Source organism: Elephantulus edwardii, unplaced genomic scaffold (assembly GCF_000299155.1).
Source record: "Elephantulus edwardii isolate Elephantulus edwardi_28Jun2011 unplaced genomic scaffold, EleEdw1.0 scaffold00057, whole genome shotgun sequence".
Lineage (NCBI taxonomy): Eukaryota > Metazoa > Chordata > Mammalia > Macroscelidea > Macroscelididae > Elephantulus > Elephantulus edwardii.
In genome coordinates this window covers 6,172,181-6,183,744 of record NW_006399807.1, presented here as the reverse complement: position 1 = coordinate 6,183,744, position 11,564 = coordinate 6,172,181, and positions in this window count along the sequence as shown.

Here is an 11,564-nt window from a genome sequence, read left to right as displayed (position 1 = left end):
TGGCCTACACAAGAATCAGATTGATTACATCTGTGAGAGAAGTCATTGGAGAAGCTCGATATCAGTTGTGAAAACTAGGCCGGGGGCTGATTGTGGAATAAATCACAAACTATTCAATCAAATTTAAATTGAAGCTAAAGAAAATGAAATCAAATCCACAAGAACCAAAATTTGACATTAAATTTATCCCTCCTGAATTTAAAGACCATCTCAGGAACAGATTTTTAGGCCTTGAATACTAATAAACAAACATCAGATGAGCTGTGGGAGGCTATCAAGAATATCATCCATTAAGAATACAAAGTTCATTATAAAGACAAAGCAAGAAGAAAAGACCAAGTTGGATGTGAGAAGAGACTCTGAATATTGCATTAGAGTGCCAAGAAGCCAAAGCAAAGGGAAGAAATTAAGATGTTAAGGAGCTTAACAGAAGATTTCAAAGGGCAGCATGGGAAGACAAAGCAAAGTATTACAATGAAATGTGCAAAGAGCTGCAGTGGGAAAATTAAAAGGGACAAACTCATTTAGCATTTCTTAACCTGAAGAAACTACAAAGCAAATTCAAGCCTCAAGTTGCAATACTTACGGATGCTGTGGACAGAATGTTGAATGACCTAGGAAGCATAAAAAAATGGTGAATGGAGTATACAGAGTCATTATACAGAAAAGAATTGGCTGACCCAGAAGAATTTAATGAAACAACATATGATCAAGAGACAATGATGATGATGAAGGAGGAAGTTCAAGGTTCTCTGAAGGAACTGGCAAAAAACAAGGCCCCAGGAATTGACAGCGTACCAATTACATATTTCAACAAATAGATACTGGCCTGGACATGCTCACCAGGTTGGACCAAGAAATCCAGAGGACAACTATTTGGCCAATTGACTGGAAGAGATCCATGTTTATTCCCATTCCAAAAAAAGATGATCCAATAGATTGTAGAAATTATCAGACAGGATCATTACTATCACATGCTAGCAAGATCCTGCTAAAAATTACCCCCAAAACAGCTGGAACAGTACATCAACAGAAAACTGCTAGTTGTACAGGTTGGGTTTAGAAGAGGCTGTGGTACTAGGGACATGACAGCCAATGTTAGATGAATCTTAGTTGAAAGCAGAGAATACCAGAGTAATGCTTCATTGACTATGCAAAGACATTTGACTGTGTAGATCACCTTGGGAAGAATGGGGATCCAAGAACACTTAATTGTGCTCTTGTGAAACCTATACTTGAACAAGGAGGCAGACATCAGAACAGAGCAAGGAAATACTGTATGGTTCAAAATCAGGAAAGGTGTACACCGGGGATGCATCCTATCTCCATACCTTTTTAATCTATATATAGAACAGATCATCTGGGAGGCAATAATCTATGAGGAGGAATGTGGCATCAGGATTAGAGGAAGACTCATCAACAACCTGCATTATGCAGATGACATAACCTCATTTGCTTAAACTGAGAAGGACCTGATACATTTGCTGCAGAAGGTCAAGGACTGCTGCCTTAATTATGGATTGAAGCTCAATATCAAGTAGACAAAGATTCTTACCACTGGGCAAATTGGCAGCACCATGATAGATGGAGAAGAGATTGAGGCTGTTAATTACAATTACAGCATGCTTGGCTCCACAATCAACACTCTTGGTTTCAGAAGCCAGGAAATAAAAAGGTGAATTGCATTGGGAAAGTCTGCTGTAAAAGAGTACTGAGGAGCAATGATGTCAGTCTAGAGACTAAAGTGTGCCTGTCTTTTGAAATTACTTACTGTACATCAGAGAGCTGGACAGTGACTAAGGAGAAGAAGAATCTATGCCTTTGAGTTGTGGTGTTAGAGAAGAGTATTGAATATACTATGGGCCATTCTTAGCTTGAAGTTATAGCAGTTCTCTGTCACTGTAGTATTCTAGCTGTTTTGGAATGATCTTTAACAATATTTTGCTTGCATGTGATATTAATTATACTGTTCTACAAATTTCACATTCTTTTGGATCACCTCTCTTGGAAATGGGAACAAATGTGGATCTCTTCCAATCACTTGGTCAGGTAAACATCTTCCAAATTTCTTAACATAGACTGGTGAGCATTTCTGGGGCTACATCTGTTAGTCGAAACATGTCAATTGGTATCCCTCTGATTTTTGATGCCTTACTTTTATCCCCCCACCACCACCACCTGCCTTCAGTGCAACTTAAACTTTCCTCCTCATTACCACTGGCTCTTGATCATATGCTGCTTCCTAAAAAGTTTCAGTGTTGATAAATTCTTTCTGGTACAGTGACTCTGTGTATTCTATCTCTTGATGTTTTCAGATTATTTAAGATTTTGCCAATAGTGTCTCTCAATATTGCAACTCAGGGCTTGACTTTTATTTATTCATTTTATTTCTCTGAGATTGCGAAATGAATGATAAGTGAGTTTTCCCCTTTTTATTCTATAACTCTAACTCTGTATACTTTCAGTTATAATACTATAAACCCAAGGTCTATTATATGACCTGAGTTTATCCCCACTAAATGTAAAAATCGTTTGAGACAATGAAATACTAATGAGCAAACACTGGATGCATTGCAAGATGACATCAAAGATAGCATTCATGAAGAAAGCAAGAGGTCATTGCAACCCTGTGATTAATACCATACCCTCCCATTCACACCCCTCTATTTCCACACTCCCCCCACCCCGCTCCGACTTGGATCTTGGATCTTCATAGTCATTCTACAACAATGGCTTAGTACAGTATTTGTCCTTGTGGGATTGAGTTAGTTCACTCAGCATAATGCTTTCCAGTCCCTTTCAAGTTAGGTAGTAATTTACAAAATCACTGCTCCTGCATGCTGTGTAGTATTCCATTGTATGAATGTACCACAACTTCTCAATCCATTCATTTGTCATTGGACATCTGGGATGTTTCCATGTTCTTGCAATGATGAATAATGCTGCTATGAAGATTGGTGTACAAGTCTTCGTTTGAGCCTCAGTTCTCATTTTCTTGGGGTATATTCCAAGCAATGGAATAGCTGGGTCACATGGAATTTCTATGTTCAGCTTTTTCAGGAAACACCAAACTGCCTTCCAGAGTGGCCATAACATTTTACAATCTCACCAACAATGTAAAAGAGTTCCTATCTTGCCACTTCCTCTGCAACATTTATTACTTGCTGTTCTGTTAAACTTTGCCACTGCTACTGAAGTGAGATGGTATCTCATAGTGGTTTTGATTTGCATCTCTCTTACAGCCAGTGATTTGGAGCATTTCTTCATATATCTATTGGCCATTTGAATATCTTCTGCGATAATTCTTTTCATATCTTTTGCCCATTTTGTAATTGGGTTATCAGTCTTTTTCTTGTGGAGGCCCAAGAGTATTCTTTAACTTTGTTAAGAGACTCTTGTCTGGGATGATATTGCCAATGTTTGTTTCCAGTCAGTAGGTTTTCTTTTCGCCCTATTGGAAAAAAGGTTTTTATGAACACAAGGATTTAATCTTTAGAAGATGCTATTCATCAATTTTATTCTCTTCAGATTGTACATTTCTGGCTGTATTTGGCAGTCTCTCTTTACCATAGACTAGGGCTTCTAAGCTTGCATAACTGGATAAATCGGTAGGGTGAAGGAACTGGGAAGGGAAGATCTTTTGTGAAAACAATGTATTCAAACTTTGTAACTAAATCAGAATAAAATAAAAAGGTCATTACACAAAAAAAGGAGAAAGAAAAGATCATAAAGACTGTCAGAAGAGACTCTAAAAATTACACTAGTGTGTTGAGAAGCCAAAGCAAAGAGAAGAGGTGCAGAAGTCAAAGAGATGAACAGAAGATTTCAATGGCTGGCTCGAGAAGTAAGGGCTCTGCTAGGAAAAGTGAAATGTGTAAAATGACCTCAGAAGAAAGTCTTCCACAAGTGAGGCACCCAGGCCAGCACAGTCATAGCAAGACCATGTAGGAAGCATTCATTATGTGCTAGACGTGGCTTCGTATTTATCATATATTATTTCAGTTACTCCTAACAATAACTCTCCAAAGTCTTGCTATTTCTCTATTATGGATAAAAATCCCAAAGCATGAAGAGATTAAAGAGCTTGTCACAGGTTATGGAGTTAATATGAGGGGGAACTTGGTCTTGAAAGAAAGTCTTTCTGACTGCAAAGTTGTGCTCTAAATCCATGTGTAACTGCTAGTGGGACATGGAGTCATGGAGACCTGAAGCCTGGCTTGAACTGGTTAAGGCACTTGAGTTATGTGAGTTTGACTCAATAACTCAATCTCTCCTGTCTTATTTCCTCAGCTACAAATAAGAATTAGTAAATATCTCAGGTAATTGCAAGGATTAAATAAGATCATCAATGTTCTTCATGCAGCACCTGCACAGGTAAAAGCTCAGAAATGTGAGTTTCTTCCCCTCCTTAGTTTAGGAGGGGGAAGTGGAAGAAGCCCCTTTTCTACTCAGCTTCCCTATTGATTCAGTCTCCTCTCCCTTCCCATAGGCTTCACAGAACCCTTTACACCAATATCTGGAATTTCTTGATCCTTGACAATGTGAATTGGTTTTTAGTATAAGCATCCTAGCTGCATTGGAATGATAGCACACACAAAAAGTATGGTCATTTGGGCATCTTGTTAAAAAGTAAATTCTAAAAAAAAATTTAAAAATTAAAAAAATATTTTAAAAAAGTAGATTCTGATTCAATGCACCTGCAATGGAAATGTAGATCCTCAGCATAAGGATCTGAGCTGGAATAAACTAATCTGAAGCCCTAGCTTCAACAAAAATTCTTCCCCTGGGCATCCTCTTCTGCATAATGGCATAATAAATATGTCACACTTGAGAGTGGTGAAGATGAATTGAAGTGATTTATTTTAAAAATGTCTTGCTGTGAAGAAATGCTCCAAATCACTGGCAATAGGAGAGATGCAAATCAAAACCACTATGAGATACCATCTCACTTCAGTAGCAGTGGCAAAGTTTAACAGAGCAGCAAGTAATAAATGTTAGAGAGAATGTGGCAAGATAGGAACTATTTTATATTGTTGGTGGGATTGTAAGATGGTACAACCACTCTGGAAGGCAGTTTGGTGTTTCCTGAAAAAGCTGAACATAGAAATTCCATGTGGCCCAGCCATTCCATTGCTTGGAATATACCCGACGCTAAAGAGAACTGAGGTTCAAACGGAGACTTGTGAACCAATCTTCATAGCAGCATTATATGCTATTGCAAGAACATGGAAACATCCCAGATGCTCAACGACAAATGAATGGATTGGCAAATTGTGGTACATTTATACAATGGAGTACTACACAGCACACAGGAGTAATGATTTTGTAAATTACTACCTAACTTGAGAGGGGCTGGAGAGCATTATGCTGAGTGAACTAACTTAGTCCCATAAGGGCAAACACTGTACTAAGCCATTATTGTAGAATGAGTACGAAGATCCAAGGTGAAGGGGAAGGGGGCAGAGGATAGAAGCAGAGGCCTGAGGATGGGTGGGAGTGGGGTGGAGTGTTAATCTTAGAGTTGCACAATTTGATGGGGGGGAGGGGTGAAGGAAATGGGAAGGATTTTTTGTGAAAAACTATGTATTCAAACTTTGTAAATAAATCAGTATAAAACTTTAAAAAATGTCTTGTGTAGTCTGGTATATAGTAAATAATAAAAGCCAGTTTTTAGGATTGATTTTCATATTAATTATTGTTGTTTTTATGTGCCATTGAATCATCTGCAACTCATAGCGAGCCTACGTACAACAGCTCTGAAGTCAGCCCTATTCTGAGCCAATCTCTCTGACTCTGATGTACCTACTCTTCGTTGTTGTTGTTGTTGTTGTGTGCCATTGAGTTGCTTGCGACTCATAGCGATCCTATGTACAACAGCCCTAAACTCTGCTCTATTCCTTGTCAATCTTATTGTCTCTGAGACGCCTATCCCCATTACCCCAGTGACAGAATCAATCCATCTCACTGAGGGTCTTCCTCTCCTGCACTGTCCCTCCACCCTCCCAAGCATGATGTCCCTCTCCAAGGATTGATCCTGCCTTGCAACATGTCCAAATTATGTTAGACGGAGCTTCAGAATCCTTGCCTCCAAGAAGCAGCCTGCTTTCACCCTCTCCAGGACTAACTTGTTTGTTATCCTAGCAATCCACGGAATATTCAATAATCTTCTCCAGCACCAAAGCTCAAAGGCATCAAATTCTCCTTCTCTCATCCCTAGTCATTGTCCAGGTCTCTGATGCATAGCAAGTAATTCAAAGACCATGGCCTGTATCAGGTGCACCTTAGTCTCCAGACTGACATCGTTGCTCTTCAGTACTTTGGAGAGGTCTCTGACAGCAGATTTTCCCAATGCCATTCGCCTTTTAATTTCCTGGTTGCTGGTACCAAGAGTGTTGATTGTAGACTCAAGCAAACGGAAGCTGTCAACATTCTCAAACTCTTCATCATCCATCATGATGCTGCCAAACAGCCCAGTGGTGAAAATCTTTGTTTTCTTGATGTTGAGCTTCAGTCCTTGATCCTCCACAGCAAGCGCTTCAGATTTTTACCAAGCAGGGTTGTGTCATCTGCATAATGCAGATTGTTGATGAGTCTACCTCCACACTTCTGCTCATAGAGTCCAGCCTCCTGGATAATCTGTTTCACATAGTTGATGAGTCTACCTCCACACTTCTGCTCATAGAGTCCAGCCTCCTGGATAATCTGTTCCACATATAGATTGAAAATATATGAAGACAGGATACATCCTTGATGCACCCTTCCCAATTTTGAACCATGCAGTGTTTCCTTGCTCTGTTCTGATGACTGCCTCCTGGTCCAAGTATAAGTTTTGCATAAGCACTATCAAGTGTTCTGGGATTCCCATTCTTCTCAGAGTCAGCCACAGTTTGTTGTGATCCACACAGTCAAACACTTTTGCATAGTCAACTCTCATTAGTTGGACCCAAATTGGCATTTTCTTCTAGGTTAAAATCAAGTTATTTCTCTAGAAGTTCAGAGGGTGAAAACTATAGGGGTCATTACCTAACAAACTCTGAAGAACATTCGTTATTAAGCTCATTCTTTAGCTGTGATCTACATTTCTTTGTAACAGTAATAGCTACCATCTAATGCTACCATCTAATGCATTGTTTGATGGGCTTAGCACAAATGAGCTAATTTAAGTCATACAACTGACACCAAGAGATGGGTATCTTCCTCACTTGCCTGAGGTGACACAGCTATTAAGTGACAGTCCAGATTGGATTGGGCTGTTCATTTCAGAGTCTACAATTTTGATCACTAGATTGAGGCCAACTAGCCACTAAATCCTCTAGGCCTATTCTCCTGTAATGCAAACCTTTGATCTCAGATTTGCAGGGTATTGTATCATGGATGTAAGAAGGGTATTGATGAGGAGGTTTGCTCATGTTGGAGAACTCTAGGGGATTTTTAATAGGCAGCTCGTTCCTCACACAGATTCTTCTATTCAAACATGCCCTCCTTAGAGAGCTCTGTGGTTCATCATTTTTGTTCAGAAGCACTATTTATTTAGTTTTGTGTGATCCTCGCTATTTAATTAAATTCGTACATGCACAGAATAACCAATATTTTAATGCAATTAGCAAGTACCTTCTACATTATTTGCCAGCCATGCCTCACTCCTGGAGGTATTTGGGTGAAAACACAGTAAATATCCACACAATTTATAAAAATATAAAATGAAGAGTGAATGTGTCCCTTACTCTTCATTCACACAACTCCACATTTAACCATTGCTCTTTCTCGTTCTTCTGATAGGGATTTCCAAGCTTTCACTATCTAAATGAGTGCACATGGTTTTCTCAGTTTTTCAACTTTTTGTGGTTGTTGTTAGATGCCGTCGAGTTGAGTATGACTCACATGAACAGCTGACTTGAACCTTGCTTTATCCTGTGCCGTCTTCACAATCTCTAACACATTAGAGCCCATTGCTGAAGTCACTGTGTCAATCCATCTCATTGGGAGTCTTCCTTTCCTTTGCTGATTGTCCATCTTTCCAAGCATGATATCCTTTTTAAGGAATACCCTTGCCTAGCTATATGTCCAAAGTATGAACGGTGAAGCTTCGCCATCTTTGCCTCCAAGAGCAATGTTCTTCAACATTAGACAGTTTTTATTGTCTTCTTGCCTTTAAAAAGGAAAGACTTTCTTAACTATAAGAACTTCAAGGGTAGTGGTGGTTCATGGATAGAACTCTTGCTTTAATTCCCTGCTGGTACACTTCATAGGCAGTCACCACCATCTGTCAGTGGAGGCTTCTATGTTAATTATGATAGTCAACAGGTTTCAGTGGAGCTTCCAGACTTGAAAGAAAGGCCACCTGATCTGCTTTTGAAAATCAGCCAGTGAAAATCCTGAGTCCCAACTATTTAATCTCATTTTACATGGGATTACCATCGGGCAGGGTCCACTTGGTGGTAGCTAACAACAGTATAATAACTACACCCTCCTAATTAGGTTGATTTCTTTTATTTACCTTTAGATAAATGTAGCCTATTTTAAATAATAGGCTTAAATTTATACTTCAAGAATACTGTTTTTCTTGATATCTCAAGTCCATACAGTACTTTCTGATTTTACCCTATAAAATAATTACCCTTCCCCATAATGTAACTTCTGTCAGTTGTTCTATTCTTAGGTTAGTAATAATTGCCTTTTGTTCAGTAACCACTGATAAATCTTCTGGGTTTTGCATCTGATTTTATAAATTGAAAATCAATGAACATTTACATTATGATTATAAAATCTTCTTCCAAATAAACTGGAATGATTACATCCATAGAAAAAGAATGTAATTCTATGTTACTAAAATGCATCCATTCAAAGGAAATTGTTTCAAGAATCTATGTCAGATGGACTCTGTTTTTATACCTTCCTCCTGCTAAAAATTATGACACATTTTCATTTTTGTGTATTTGGACAATTATTTTCTTATATAGCTTTATGTTAATTTTATTTTTTTCCTGGGTTTCCTGATTGCCTTTCTTCTTGTTCACACAATGATGCTATTATTTCATTTTATCAGAAAAATCAGCCAGCTCTTTATTATATTACTTATTACAGGAAAATTATTTAACACTTGAAGATCTGTATGCTGAGCAAATTATTTGAGAAGCTGGGCTTTAGGAGAAGGAATGTAGTTTCAGAATCAGAGGAAGACTAATCAATAAGCTGCATTATGCAGATGACACATCCTTGCTTACTGAAAGTGAGGAGGACTTAACGTACTTACTACAGAAGATCAAGTACAGCAACCTTCAATAAGATTGCATCTCAAGATCAAGAAAACATAAATCCTCACAACTGGGCCAATAAGCAACGTCATGCTGCAAGGAGAAAAGATTGAAATTATCAGTGACTTTATCTTACTTGGATACACAATCAATACCCATGGTACCAACAGTCAAGAGATCAGAGGCAATATTGTGTTGGAAAAGACTGATGTCAGGAACCTCTCAAAATTACTAAAAAGCAGTGATGTTAGGTTAAAGACTAAAATGCATCTGATTCAGGCCATGACCTTTTCAATCATTTGCTGTAAATCTGACAGCTGTATAACAAATAAGGGTAACAGAAAAAGAATTGATGCCTCAGAGTTATGATGCTGAAGAAGTGTGCTGAATACCCCATGGACTGCCAGAAGAACAAACAGAAATGTCTTGGAAAAAGTACAGCCAGAATATTTCTTGTAGGCAAGATTAGTGAAACTTCATCTTAATACTTTGGGCATGTGCTGTTAAGAAGCTATCCCTTGGAAATCATACTAGAAAAGATGGAGGATTTTCAAAAGAGAAGAAGACCCTCAATGAGATGGATTGATAGGATAACAGCAGCAATGGGCTCAACTGTATCAGAGGTGATGAGAATGTCCCCTGAAAGGACTGGGTTCAGATCTATTGTGCATAGGATCACTATGAGTTGTACTCAACTCAAGAGCACCTAACAGCAATGATAGAATTTGTTCCCTCATTTCTTTCTTTTATTATTTTCTCTTTACCACTGGGTCAATTGACAGCACCAAGATAGATGGAGAAGAGATTGAAATTGCTAATAATTTTGGCTTTCCAGCTTTCACAATCAAAACTCTTGGCACCAGCAGTCAAGAAATTAAAAAACAAATTGCATTGGGAGAATCTGCTGGTAGGGTTCTCTCCAGAGTTGTGTAGAGCAACAATTTCAGTCTAAAGACTAAGGTGCCCTTGATCCAGGCCATGGTCTCTGCAATTACTTTCTATGCTTAAAAGAGCTGTACAATGAAAGATGGCAGATAAAGAATTGATGTCTTTGAGTTGTGGTGTTGAGGAAGAGTCTGAACATACCATCGGCTGCCAAGGGAACTAATAGATATGTCTTGGAGAGGGTGAAACCAAGCTACTTCTTAGAGGATTTGGGGGCTCTGTTTCACATATTTTGGGCATGTTGCCAGGGGGACCAGTTCTTGGAGAAGGACATCATGCTTGAAGGACATCAGTGCAGGAGAAGAAGGGCCTGGATGAGATGGATTGACATAGTAACTGGCGCAATGAGGTTAGGTATGTCAGAGACAGTAAGACTGGCTCAGGACAGGGCCGTACTTAGAGCTATTGTGTATAGAGATGCTTTGAGGCATAATTGACTTAATGGCACAGAACAACCACCACCTTTATGGTAATGCTTCAAACTCATTATTATGGTTGATCAGTTTCCTCTTTCTCACTTAACACTTTACTGATCTTTTCTATATTTTTATACTTTTGATACTGGATTTCTTTGAATTTAGTTTCTCCAATAATTCATTTTCCTTTGGCAACTCCGTAGTACATTTTGTAATTCTTTCTTGCTCTCTGTTCTATTTTTATTGTAGTTGGAGGATTCCCCCTGTCCCTTATTTTAAGGATGTATTGTCTCCCAGAATTGCTCTGAGCATACTAATTTAAAAAAACTTAAAGTTCTATTTTATTTCTTCTAAGATCAATGTTTTATTAATTCATCTCGAAATTTTGTTAATGTTTGTTTTCCTTAAATATTCATGATACTGGAAAGTTCACTGATTATTTTTTGTATGTGTGTGAAGAAATTACTTGATTAATTTCTACAGTTAGCATAGTTAGTTCTCTTATCCTTTGTGGGTATATAGTCTTGTCTAGGTATAAGTGTATACTTCCTAAATGTAAGACAAAATAGATATATTCCCTGTTCTCACACCACTTATAATCTTTGGGGAAACAATATGGTAGACATCAGATAAAGAAATTATTATTAAAATTATGAGTAAATATTCCAGGAATTTTGGGGTGAATATAGCTAAGAGGTGTAATTTAGGTTGTAATTTTGATATATGGACTAGAGAAAGTGACAATCTACGAGAACGTGACATTTATTCTGAGATCAAGAATGTGGACTAGAGTTGGACAGAGTCAATATAAAGAGCCTTCCAAGCAAAGATGTGGTATATTTTAGGCACTAAGAGAGGTCTATGTGGTTATGACACACTTAAAAGGCGAAAGTACATGAGTTTCAAGGTAAAGAAGTAAGCAAAAGCCACATTTTAGCATCTTTTTTTT